This window comes from Aethalodelphis obliquidens, unplaced genomic scaffold (genome assembly GCF_003676395.1).
Source record: "Aethalodelphis obliquidens isolate GAN/ISIS:26980383/991018 unplaced genomic scaffold, ASM367639v1 scaffold23, whole genome shotgun sequence".
Lineage (NCBI taxonomy): Eukaryota > Metazoa > Chordata > Mammalia > Artiodactyla > Delphinidae > Aethalodelphis > Aethalodelphis obliquidens.
In genome coordinates, this window is record NW_020837967.1 from 1,180,034 (window position 1) to 1,191,935 (window position 11,902).

The window sequence follows — 11,902 nt, forward strand, 5'->3', positions numbered from 1 at the left end:
TATGGTTTCCTTTGCTGTGCAAAAGCTTTTAAGTTTCCCATTTGTTTATTTTTGTTTATTTTTGTTTAGGTCTCATTAGGTCCCATTTGTTTATTTTTGTTTTTATTTCCATTTCTCTAGGAGGTGGATCAAAAAATATCTTGCTGTGATTTATCTCAAACAGTGTTCTTCCTATGTTTTCCTCTAAGAGTTTCATAGTCCCCAGTCTTATATTTAGGTCTCTAATCCATTTTGAGTTTATTTTTGTGTATGGTGTTAGGGAGTGTTCTAATTTCATTCTTTTACATATAGCTGTCCACTTTTCCCAGCACCACTTATTGAAGAGACTGTATTTTCTCCATTGTATATCCTTGCCTCCTTTGTCGTACATTTGTTGTCCATATGTGCGTGGGTTTATCTCTGGGCTTTCTATCCTGTTCCATTGATCTATATTTCTGTTTTTGTGCCAGTACCATATTGTCTTGATTACTGTAGCTTTGTAATATAGTCTGAAGCCAGGGAGTCTGATTCCTCCAGCTCCATTTTTTTCCCTCAAGATGGCTGTGGCTATTTGGGGTCTTTTGTGTCTCCATACAAATTTTAAGATATTTTATTCGAGTTCTGTAAAAAATGCCACTGGTAATTTGATAGGGATTGCATTGAATCTGTAGATTGCTTTGGGTAGTATAGTCATTTTCAAAATATTCATTCTTCCAATCCAAGAACATTGTCTATCTCTCCATCTGTTGGTATCATCTTCAATGTCTTTCATCACTGTCTTATTGTTTTCTGCATAGAGGTATTTTGTCTCCTTAGGTAGGTTTATTCCTAGGTATTTTATTCTTTTTGTTGCAACGGTAAATGGGAGTGTTTCCTTAATTTCTCTTTCAGATTTTTCATCATTCGTGTATAGGAATGCAAGAGATTTCTGTGCATTAATTTTGTATCCTGCAACTTTACGAAATTCATTGATTAGCTCTAGTAGTTTTCTGGTGGCAACTTTAGAATTCTGTATGTATAGTATCATGTCATCTGTGAACAGTGACAGTTTTACTTCTTTTCCAATTTGTATTCCTTTTATTTCTTTTTCTTCCCTGATTGCCATGGCTAGGACTTCCAAAACTATCTTGAATAATAGTGGTGAGAGTGGATATCCTTGTCTTGTTCCTGATCTTAGAGGAAATGCTTTCAGTTTTTCACCATTGAGAATGATGTTTGCTGTGGGTTTGTCATATATGGCCTTTATTATTTTGAGGTAGGTTCCCTCTATGCCCACTTTCTGGAGAGTTTTTATCATAAATGGGTGTTGAATTTTGTCAAAAGCTTTTTCTACATCTGTTGAGATGATTATATGCTTTTTATTCTTAACTTTGTTAATACGGTTTATCACATTGATTGATTTGCGTATATTGAAGAATCCTTGCATCTCTGGGATAAATCCCACTCGATCATGGTGTATGATCCTCTTAATGTGTTGTTGGATTCTGTTTGCTAGTATGCTGTTGAGGATTTTTGCATCTATATTCGTCAGTGATATTATTCTGTAATTTTCTTTTTTGTAGTATCTTTGTCTGGTTTTGGTATCAGGGTGATGGTGGCCTCATAGAATGAGTTTGGGAGTGTTCCTTCCTCTGCAATTTTTTGCAAGACTTCGAGAGGATGCATGTTAGCTCTTCTCTAAATGTTTGATAGAATACACCTGTGAAGCCATCTGGTCCTGGACTTCTGTTTGTTGGAAGATTTTTAATCACAGTTTCAATTTCATTACTTGTGAATGTTCATATTTTCTGTTCATATTTTCTATTTCTTCCTGGTTCAGTCTTGGAAGGTTATACCTTTCTAAGAGTTTGTCCATTTCTTCCAGGTGGTTCATTTTATTGGCATAGAGTTGCTTGTAGTGGTCTCTTAGGATGCTTTGAATTTCTGCGGTGTCTGTTGTAACTTCTCCTCTTTCATTTCTAATTTTATTGATTTGAGTCCTCACCCTCTTTTTCTTGATGAGTCTGGCTAATGGTTTATCAATTTTGTTTATCCTCTCAAAGAACCAGCTTTGGGCTTCCCTGGTGGCACAGTGGTTGAGAGTCCGCCTACCGATGCAGGGGACACAGATTCGTGCCCCGGTCCGGGAAGATCTCACATGCCGCAGAGCGGCTGGGCCTGTGAGCCATGGCCACTGAACCTGCGTGTCCAGAGCCTGTGCTCCACAACGGGAGAGACCACAACAGTGAGAGGCCCGTGTACCGCACAAAAAAAAAAAAAAAGAACCAGCTTTTAGTTTTATTGATCTTTGCTATTGTTTTCTTTGTTTCTATTTCATTTATTTCTGCTCTGATCATTATGATTTCTTTCCTCTACTAACTTTGGCTTTTGTTTTTCTTCTTTCTCTAGTTCCTTTAGGTGTAGCATTAGATTGTTTATTTGAGATTTTTCTTGTTTCTTGACCTAGGCTTTTATAGCTCTAAACTTCCCTCTTAGAACTGCTTTTCCTGCATCCCATAGGTTTTGGATTGTCGTGTTTTCATTGTCATTTTTCTCTGGGTATTTTTTGATTTCCTCTTTGATTTCTTCAGTGATCTCTTGGTTATTTAGTAACGTATTGTTTAGCCTCCATATGTTTGTGTTTTTTACGTTTTTTCCCCTGTAATTGATTTCTAATCTCATAGTGTTGTGGTCAGCAAAGATGCTCGATATGATTTCATTTTTCTTAAATTTACTGAGGCTTGATTTGTGACCCAGGATGTGATCTATCCTGGAGAATGTTCCATGCTCACTTGAAAAGAAAGTGTAATCTGCTGTTTTGGGGTGGAATGTCCTATAAATATCAATTAAATCTATCTGGTCTATTTTGTCATTTAAAGCTTGTGTTTCCTTATTAATTTTCTGTTTGGATGATCTCTCCATTGGTGTAATTGAGGTGTTAAAGTCCTCCACTATTATTGTGTTACTGTCGATTTCCTCTTTTAGAGCTATTAGCAGTTGCCTTATATACTGAGGTGCTCCTATGTTGGGTGCATATATATTCATAACTGTTATAGCTTCTTCTTGGATTGATCCCTTGATCATTGCGTAGTGTCCTTCCTTGTCTCTTGTAACATTCTTTAAAGTCTATTTTATCTGATATGAGTATTGCTACTCCAGCTTTCTTTTGATTTCCATTTGCATGGATTATCTTTTTACATCTCCTCACTTTCAGTCTCTATGTGTCCCTAGGTCTGAAGTGCATCTCCTGTAGACAGCATATATATGGATCTTGTTTTTGTATCCATTCAGCAAGGCTGTGTCTTTTGGTTGGAGCATTTAATCCATTCACGTTTAAGGTAATTATTGATATGTATGTCCCTATCACCATTTTCTTAATTGTTTTGGGTTTGTTTTTGTAGGTCCTTTTCTTCTCTTGTGTTTCCCACTTAGAGAAGTTCTTTTAGCATTTGTTGTAGAGCGGTTTGGTGGTGCTGAATTCTCTTAGCTTTTGCTTGTCTGTAAAGCTTTTGATTTCTCCATTGCATCTGAATGAGATCCATGCTGGGTAGAGTAATCTTGGTTGTATGTTCTTCCCTTTCATCACTTTAAGTATATCATGACACTTCCTTCTGGCTTGTAGAGTTTCTGCTGAGAAATCGGCTGTTAACCTTATGGGAGTTCCCTTGTATGCTATTTGTCATTTTTCCCTTGGGGCTTTCAATAATTTTTCTTTGTCTTTAATTTTTGTGAATCTGATTACTATTTGTCTCAGCGTGTTTCTCCTTGGGTTTATCCTGCCTGGGACTCTCCACACTTCCTTGACTTGGGTGGCTATTTCCTTTCCCATTTTAGGGAAATTTTTGACTATAATCTCTTCAAATATTTTCTCGGGTCCTTCCTCTCTCTTTTCTCCTTCTGGGACCCCTATAATGCAAATATTTTTGTGTTTAATGTTGTCCCAGACGTCTCTTAGGCTGTCTTCATTTCTTTTCATTCTTTTTTCTTTATTCTGTTCCGCAGCAGCGAATTCCACCATTCTGTCTTCCAGGTCACTTACCCATTCTTCTGCCTCAGTTATTCTGTTATTGATTCCTTCTAGTGTATTCTTCATTTCAGTTATTGTATTGTTCATCTCTGTTTGTTCTTTAATTCTTCTAGATCTTTGTTAAACATTTCTTGCATTTTCTCAATATTTGCCTCCATTCTTTTTCCGAGGTCCTGGATCATCTTCACTATCATTATTCTGAATTCTTTTTCTGGAAGATTGCTTATCTCCATTTCATTTAGTTGTTTTTCTGGGGTTTTATCTTGTTCCTTCATCTGGTACATAGCCCTCTGCCTTTTCATCTTGTCTGTCTTTCTGTGAATGTGGTTTTTGTTCCACATGCTGCAGGATTGTAGTTCTTCTTGATTCTGTTGTCTGCCGTCTGGTGGATGAGCCTATCTAAGAGGCTTGTCGAGAAGCTAATCTTTTTTAATCCACAAGAGTACCTAACAAATTCTCTGGCAGAACCTGATGTTAACTGAATTAAGTTGATTTTGATTAAATTAATTGGCCTGATGGTTATGGGGAGGCCTTACAAGCCATTAATGGGCCCCAGGAGTACAAGACAGGTACTTTGAACTATAACCCTGGAACTAACTGCATTCCCAGCCTCACTCCAGGCCTGCAAATTCTCTAGGGTTTGTATGCTTGACTCAGTAATGCTCAAAATAAGGTTTTTCTTAGTGTACATAAAAGTTACGGAGAAAAGCATCGTTTTGTTGCCAAGAGTGGCATTTCAGGCAGAGGCTAGAAAGTTGGCAGAGTCTGCCTTGTGTAACATTTGTCCACGAATCAGATTATAGTAGGACCTCACAAAATATTTATTAAGAGAAAGAGTAAACTTAGCTGATCTAATTTCTGACTGTTAGTCCTTGGCAGTCTGAAAGATTATTAGTTGAGCTTTCCAAGTTACCCAATAGAGAACAAAAAAGGTTGAAAAATATTCTAAGGAAATACTGCAGAAAACATGTCTTCAGAAGGCTAGAATATCCAAGACAGAAACTTCTAAGGCAGAGCTTATAGACAATGGGATATGCTAAGACTCTGATGTTCTCGAGCTGGTTAAGGCTCTTTGCAACAAATATAATAGAACCCAGGTTTGTAATGAACTCGTGACTAGGTCTCTGTGACCTAGATGTGCTGGAAAAAATGGAAGGTACACCTTCTTTTTCCTTCATGTAGCCCACCATCAATACAGTATTGAATCCCTTTTGTAGAGTGCTTAAGCCTGGTGTATTTTGTAATGAACCTTACCTGTTCACCACCCAAACTCAGAAAAAGTATAACTTAAGTGAGAAAAGAAACAGAATATAATTGAATATTTCAAGGCAATCTGCATTTTTGAAAACTGTATGTGTATGAATGAATATGATAGATACAATATGCTATAAACATAATATATACAATATAATTCCATATATTATTGCATGTGTTATATACATTTTATAATGTAATTTTGTGTACATGCATATATATACACACAAAAGTATACAGGCAACTAAGACAAAATATTATCAGAATATTTATTCCTTGATGATGGAAAGCTCAGGGGTCATTTTTGGTTTTGTTTCTGTTGTTATACCTTACGTATTTTCCAAATATTGTTCAATGAATTTGTATAACCTTTACAATGATAAAAAGTTATTTGTTTCAAGGCTGGAAAGAGAACAGACAAGAAATCTTCACCTGAAAACTCTTAGTATCAGAGTTCCTGGCCCCAGGGAAGCAGAGCTGCCCAAAACAGAGAACTGTGGACACCTCTGCCCCCTGCTGTCCACCTTCAGTAAGTATCCTGTGATCCTCCACCTGCTGCTAGCAGGAATCTCCAGGGAGATTGGTGTTTATGAAATCACAAAATCCTGCTGCCCTCCTCAGAGATTCCCGGGCTGCGGACCCTCAGACTACACTGAGAAACGTGCACTTAGAATTAAGGAATATCCTGATCACAGCTAATGAGATAGACCAGGAAAAATATGGACATCATACCTAGGAACACACATAGAAAGAAACTAGGTTTCTTCCAGTTTTTTAAAAATATATTAGTATATATTATAGTGTATATTGAAAGAGTATATATTAATATAGAATATATTTAAAAATATAATAGTCTATATACTTAGTATGTAGTATTAATGCTAACACATTATATGATTTAATAATATTAATATACGTGTACTTTCATAGTATATATGTACTTTAATATGCTTGTATATATCTTATATACTTTATAAGCTTTGTACATGTATTTTTACAGTACTATACTTTTTAAATGCATGTATATGTATTTATATACATGCAGTTTTATATATGCACAGTACACAGTATATAGTATGTATATATACTATATATGATGTATGTATGTAGAATATGTACAGTTTTCACACACACACATACTTTTACAAATGGTTTTGCATTTGTTGGGATTTTATTTTAATGAAGAGCCTAAAGTGTGACTAACATCTGCATTTTAACTCTACAGCTGGTAAAAGCATTTCTTCCTTTTGAAGTTATTCGAAGTTCCAATTTGCTTTAGAAGTTGACACATCTGAGGGGATTTTTTGTTGTTATTATTTATGAAATTCAGCATTTCCTCAGAGCCAGTTTTGATATAATAAAGTCTTCAGATCTCCAGTCTCACAAGCAATTTATTTACAGTCAGTAAAAGACATTGAAGCCAAATGCCTTTCTTAGACATGCTTTCAGCAGCGCCCATAGAATTCAGTTACATGTGCTGGTCTGAAGGAAAAATGTGGACAATGTGGTAAACACAGTCTTGCCTTAACCATAACCAAATTAAAATAGCCGCCTCAACAGAGGTAGTTAGGGAACCAAATAGATTGAAAAGAAAACAAGAAAAAAAAAATCAGTTTGAAAGCAAACCAACTTATACCATATTTCCTGATGGCAGGTTCTGACCCATGAGGCATGCAGAAATCAAGCATTAATACTTCAATGGTTGTTGCATTATTTTATGAGATTTCATCATTAAATATTGAATGTTAGTCCAGGCTTTTTTTATACCATATTCTTAAATCTGCTTTAAAAGCCTGGGATAATCACTTTAAAAATGAATCCATGCATATATTGATACTATATGATTCAGAAATATATTGGATTAGGGTTTGTGATACTTATAAATGAGAACTTGTCATTTTCAAGCATAAGCATTTTTCTTTTCCATGTAATACTTGCCTGGTATTTAACCTGTCTGTCCCTCCCAGAGTGTGTGGAGCCACTGTGAGAAGCCCCCTAAGTGTCCTTTAGGATGGATCAGTAAGTTATACTTGCCATGGATTGATGCTCTGTCTACTCATGGGACAATGTGAAGATCAAACGAGATAAATTATGTGAAAGATTATGATATGACTAAAGCCCTATATCAGGTGCTAAGAACTTCTCACTGCTGTTAAATTGAAGAAAGATATGTAGGTTTCAGCATCTTTTCCTCCCATGGCCAATTACATTTTGCACAGTTGTCTGATGAAAATGTTGATATTGTGTACATATTAACTAAGAAAGTTTTGCAAATTCTCCACTTGACTACCCCTGTATAGAGTGGACTTTACAGTAAATTTTGATCAAAAAAAAAGAAGATAATGTCCTTATTTGATGCATCTTCTTCAATGTATTATCTCACAGTCAGCCAACTTTTCTATCATGTCAATGGAAAAGAATAAATTTTATGAAACAAAAAAAGTGGGCTTTGTTTCTGAACAAAGGTAGTAGAATATTTACTTTTACTTGGAAAATAATTGATTTTTGTGACCTATGTACCATATAGTCAGGCAGTCTTGGTCCTCTAGATAGGCATGTAACAAACAAACAAACAAACAAACAAAACAGATAAATTCAGGACGTAGACAGAGTTCTCAAAGTGTTTTACTGAAGAGAGTCCATAGAGGGACTCATTTTGTGGAAATAGGATCTGTTTATACCCTTTGTCTGTCAGTTGTTGCTCACCAGCTGCCCCCAAGAGGGAGCAGAAGGTAGAACCTCATGGGCCGGGGGTCCTGTAGGCTGTGGACCATTGTCTCCAGAAGGGGGCAATGGTAGACAACACGGCCACAGTTCCCAGCAGCGGGGAGCGTGGTGTCCCGGCTGCCAAGGGGTTCTGCGTGGGGCCCCAGTGCCCCCTTCTGCAGGTGGCAACATGACCAAGGACCAGCAGCTGTGGGAAGCCACTGCCACCCAGGACATTCCGTAGCCAGAGGAACTGCATCTCTAGGGAGATCAAAGCCAGTGCTGGAACGTGGTGCCAGAGGTCAGGAGGGAGTAAATACCCAGGCAACTCCCTCTTTCCACCTTCCCATCACCTACCCCTGCTTCCATGGCTAAAGCAACTCAACAGGAACAAGAGGCACGGGAGCCTGGGCAACACAGTCGGTGGAGACCAGCTTCCCTGACCACAAATCAAATGGGAGAGGATGGAGAATGAACCAGCGGTGTGAGAGGGTAGGTAACAGAAAATGAGCACACCCTCGATGGGTTTCCTGCAGCTGTTTAGAGCAGTCAGTAATAAATAGAGGTCTTGCAGATCCCACGATCCCATCCTCCATAGCCCTCTCCCCACACCCGTCTCCTCTGCTTCCTCTTCCTCTTCCCCCTTCCCTCCTGTCTTCCTTTTCTCTCTGTCTCCCCATCTTTCCTTCCTTCCCTCCTACCTCTTCCAGTCTCCCTGAATCATGGGTGACCACTGAGGATTAAGGTGCACGTGGCTAAACCGGACCTATTAACAGACAGGTATGACCTGGTAAGGGGTAAGAGTGGTGATTGCTGCAAACCAGCCTAGGAGCCAAACTGTGGTATTGATAAGGATAGAATAGGGTAATTAAATAGTCAGTTTAGAAATCCCACTAGGGAATTAAGGAGAGAAAGGGAATTTAACGGGAGTTTGGGAGACTGTGGTAAGCTCATGACCACTCAGGAAAAGAATCCAGTACCCTAGCAACAATCTACACTACCTTGATGGAGCACCAGGTGCATTGAAGCACCAGACACACACAAGCCACAAACCTTGATAGTTAAAACACAAGACAATAGATACAATGGGGTCTGAATCTTGTTACGTGGAGTCAGAAAGTTAATAGTCCTTGAAGAGTAGCATTTCTGCATGTAGCCAAGACAGAAATATAGGTGAAAGGGGACATTATACTGAAACCTGCGGTGAATTACTATATTTTAGTATATGTCACCACCCTTTTGTTAATATACATATGATCTAAATAGCACCATGACAGTCCCAGTTAAACCATATAGGGCCAAAGGAGGAACTAATGATGTAAACCTTGACACCTGCCCAAGAATGAGGAAGACAGTGGTCTTCTCCCCTCCCCACTTTTTCTTTGGTTATAAAAAGTAGCCCTCTTTGTTTTCCGGGCATCACACCCTTGCCTGCCAGCCTGTATCACTCACAAGTGTCCTGTGCTAATAAATTCACCCTTTGCATATCACTTTGCCTCACTCTGAATTCTATCTGCGACAAGACAAAAGAACCTAAGCTTCAGTAAGTCCTGACACTAGATGAGCGGCTTTAATCAAAAGACAGTGGGTTAGAGGACTTCCCCGGTGGCGCAGTGGCTAAGAATCCACCTGCCAATGCAGGGGACACGGGTTCCAGCCCTGGTCTGGGAAGATCCCACATGCCGCAGAGCAACTAAGCCCGTGTGCCACAACTACTGAGCCTGCGCTCTAGAGCCTGCAAGCCACAACTACTGAGCCCGAGCGCCACAACTACTGAAGCCTGCGTGCCTAGAGCCCGTGCTCCACAACAAGAGAAGCCACCGCAATGAAAAGCCTGCGCACCACAACAAAGAGTAGCCCCCGCTCACCACAACTAGAGAAAGCCCATTCGCAGCAACCAGGACCCAACGCAACCAAAACTAAATAAATTTATTAAAAAAAAAAAAAAAGACATTGGATTCGAGTCCCCTCCTAGTCAGGGATCGTGGGTTCAAGTCCCAATCTGAATTTTGGCTGAGTTTGAGTCCCTCACAAAAAGGAGTGCAGTTTCAGTGTCAAATAGCAAAGAATACATGACCCGATGTACAAAAGTCATATGGCAATGAAACAACTGCCCATGATGAAAAACAACCAGATTTTGTTGCTATTACTCTTGAGGTAACACAGGGTTTTGCAAAGTGGTCAAGAATTCAGTTGTGCACTATCTCTTCTTCCATGAATTAACTGCAGGTGTTTGCCAGGTGGACGTGGGTATAGAAAGTCACTTTATACACTATCTGGCAGAGATTATACAAATCATTGTAATTTTAACATGAACAGTGGTCAGTATGTTGATAAGCAGACCCAGCAAAGGAAGAAGGAAAGGGCAGACAGTGCTGTTGCTGTACTGGCTTGTTCCAATCTTTTTGTTTTTCCTTTTCTCTTATTTCTCAGGAAAAAAATTAGCCTTTGGCTGGCCTCATGGAAGGACTGCCATGTGTGAGATCAGGAGATCGCATGGCACATGTAACAGGTTACCTCCCAGGGGCAGGTTCCTGGCTCCTGTCCACATGCCACCTCCACAGGCTTGTACCCCTGCAGTCCTGGCAGCCTTGAAGGATGCTTACTGCTTCAACGGCCAACTGGATTACGCATCCCATGTTTTCTCTTAGCCCTGAACCCGTGGCTGTCTGACTGGGAACAATGCAACCTGCTAAATGTTCCTTCCCTTAATGTGGTTTCCAGCTCACTTTCCTCTAGTTCAGCCCCTGCTTGTGCCAAGGGTCCTATTTTCAGCTAAACAGCTCGATCCCTCTTATGTCTCTGGCTGACGTGGAGATTCTCTCTCATGTTCACTTTGTTTGCCAACGTGCTTTAGCGTCTTTGAACACTAGCACATAAAGCAAACTGAACTGTGTACTACTCTGGGAATAGAGTTGATGAGGAGAGCACAGCTGTGCCAGGACCCAGTCTAGGTAAAGTCTTGAAATTTGAGTTACTGGGGAGCGATTTCGCACCCCATCCCCTTCCTTAACTCAATTTCTCTCCGTGAATCCACGTGTGGACATACTGATGCACTCAAATAGATGCACGTTGTTCATGTGTGTAGTTTTCTATAACAACCCTTATGGCTTTCAAAAACGTGTTATCCAGGCAAAATGTAGTTTAACAATAATAAAGTGCTAAAGTATGGAAAGTCTCATATTTTCACAGCAATATTTCCTGAGTTTTTCACACAAGAGTTTTAATAACTGAAAACTTCAAAAGGATAACCTGAGAAGCCAATCTGAAAAGGCTACATATGTGTGATTCCAACTCTGTGACATTCTAAAAAGGCAAAACTATGGAGACAGTAAAAGGATCAGGGGTTGGAGGGTAAGGAGGAATAGGTGGAGCACAGAGGATTTTTAGGGCAGTGAAACTACTCTGTATGACACTATAATGGTGGATATATGTCATTATACATTTGTCTAAACCTTTAGAATGTATAACACCAAGAGTGAGCCCTATGGATTCTGGGTAACGATGACATGTCAGTGTAGGTTCATCAGTTGTAACAGATGTACCAGCTAGAGGAGATGTTGATAGTGGGGAGGTTTGGGAGGCTACAGAGTGGTTATGGGAAATCTCTGTACCTTCCTCTCAATTTTTCTATGAACCTAAAACTGCTGTGAAAAAAAAATCTTAAAAAACAAAAAAGTTAACCTGAAGCAGTCCTTTTCAAAAAAAAAAGCTTAGATAAAATCATTTGACTTCATTTGTAACACCTTCCGCTTAAGAATGGCACAAATAAACACAATTTTACTACAAGTATATTACCCTCCCCACATGCCATCCCAACTAGCCTGGCTTTTATTTCTTCCTCCTTCACATCTATGACTCCTATCTTTGTTTCCTGGATTATCACGTTCCCTGTAAAATCCTCAGACCAGCCCAGGGAAGCTGTTTGTGACTCTCCAAAGATCCTCATATTCAGGA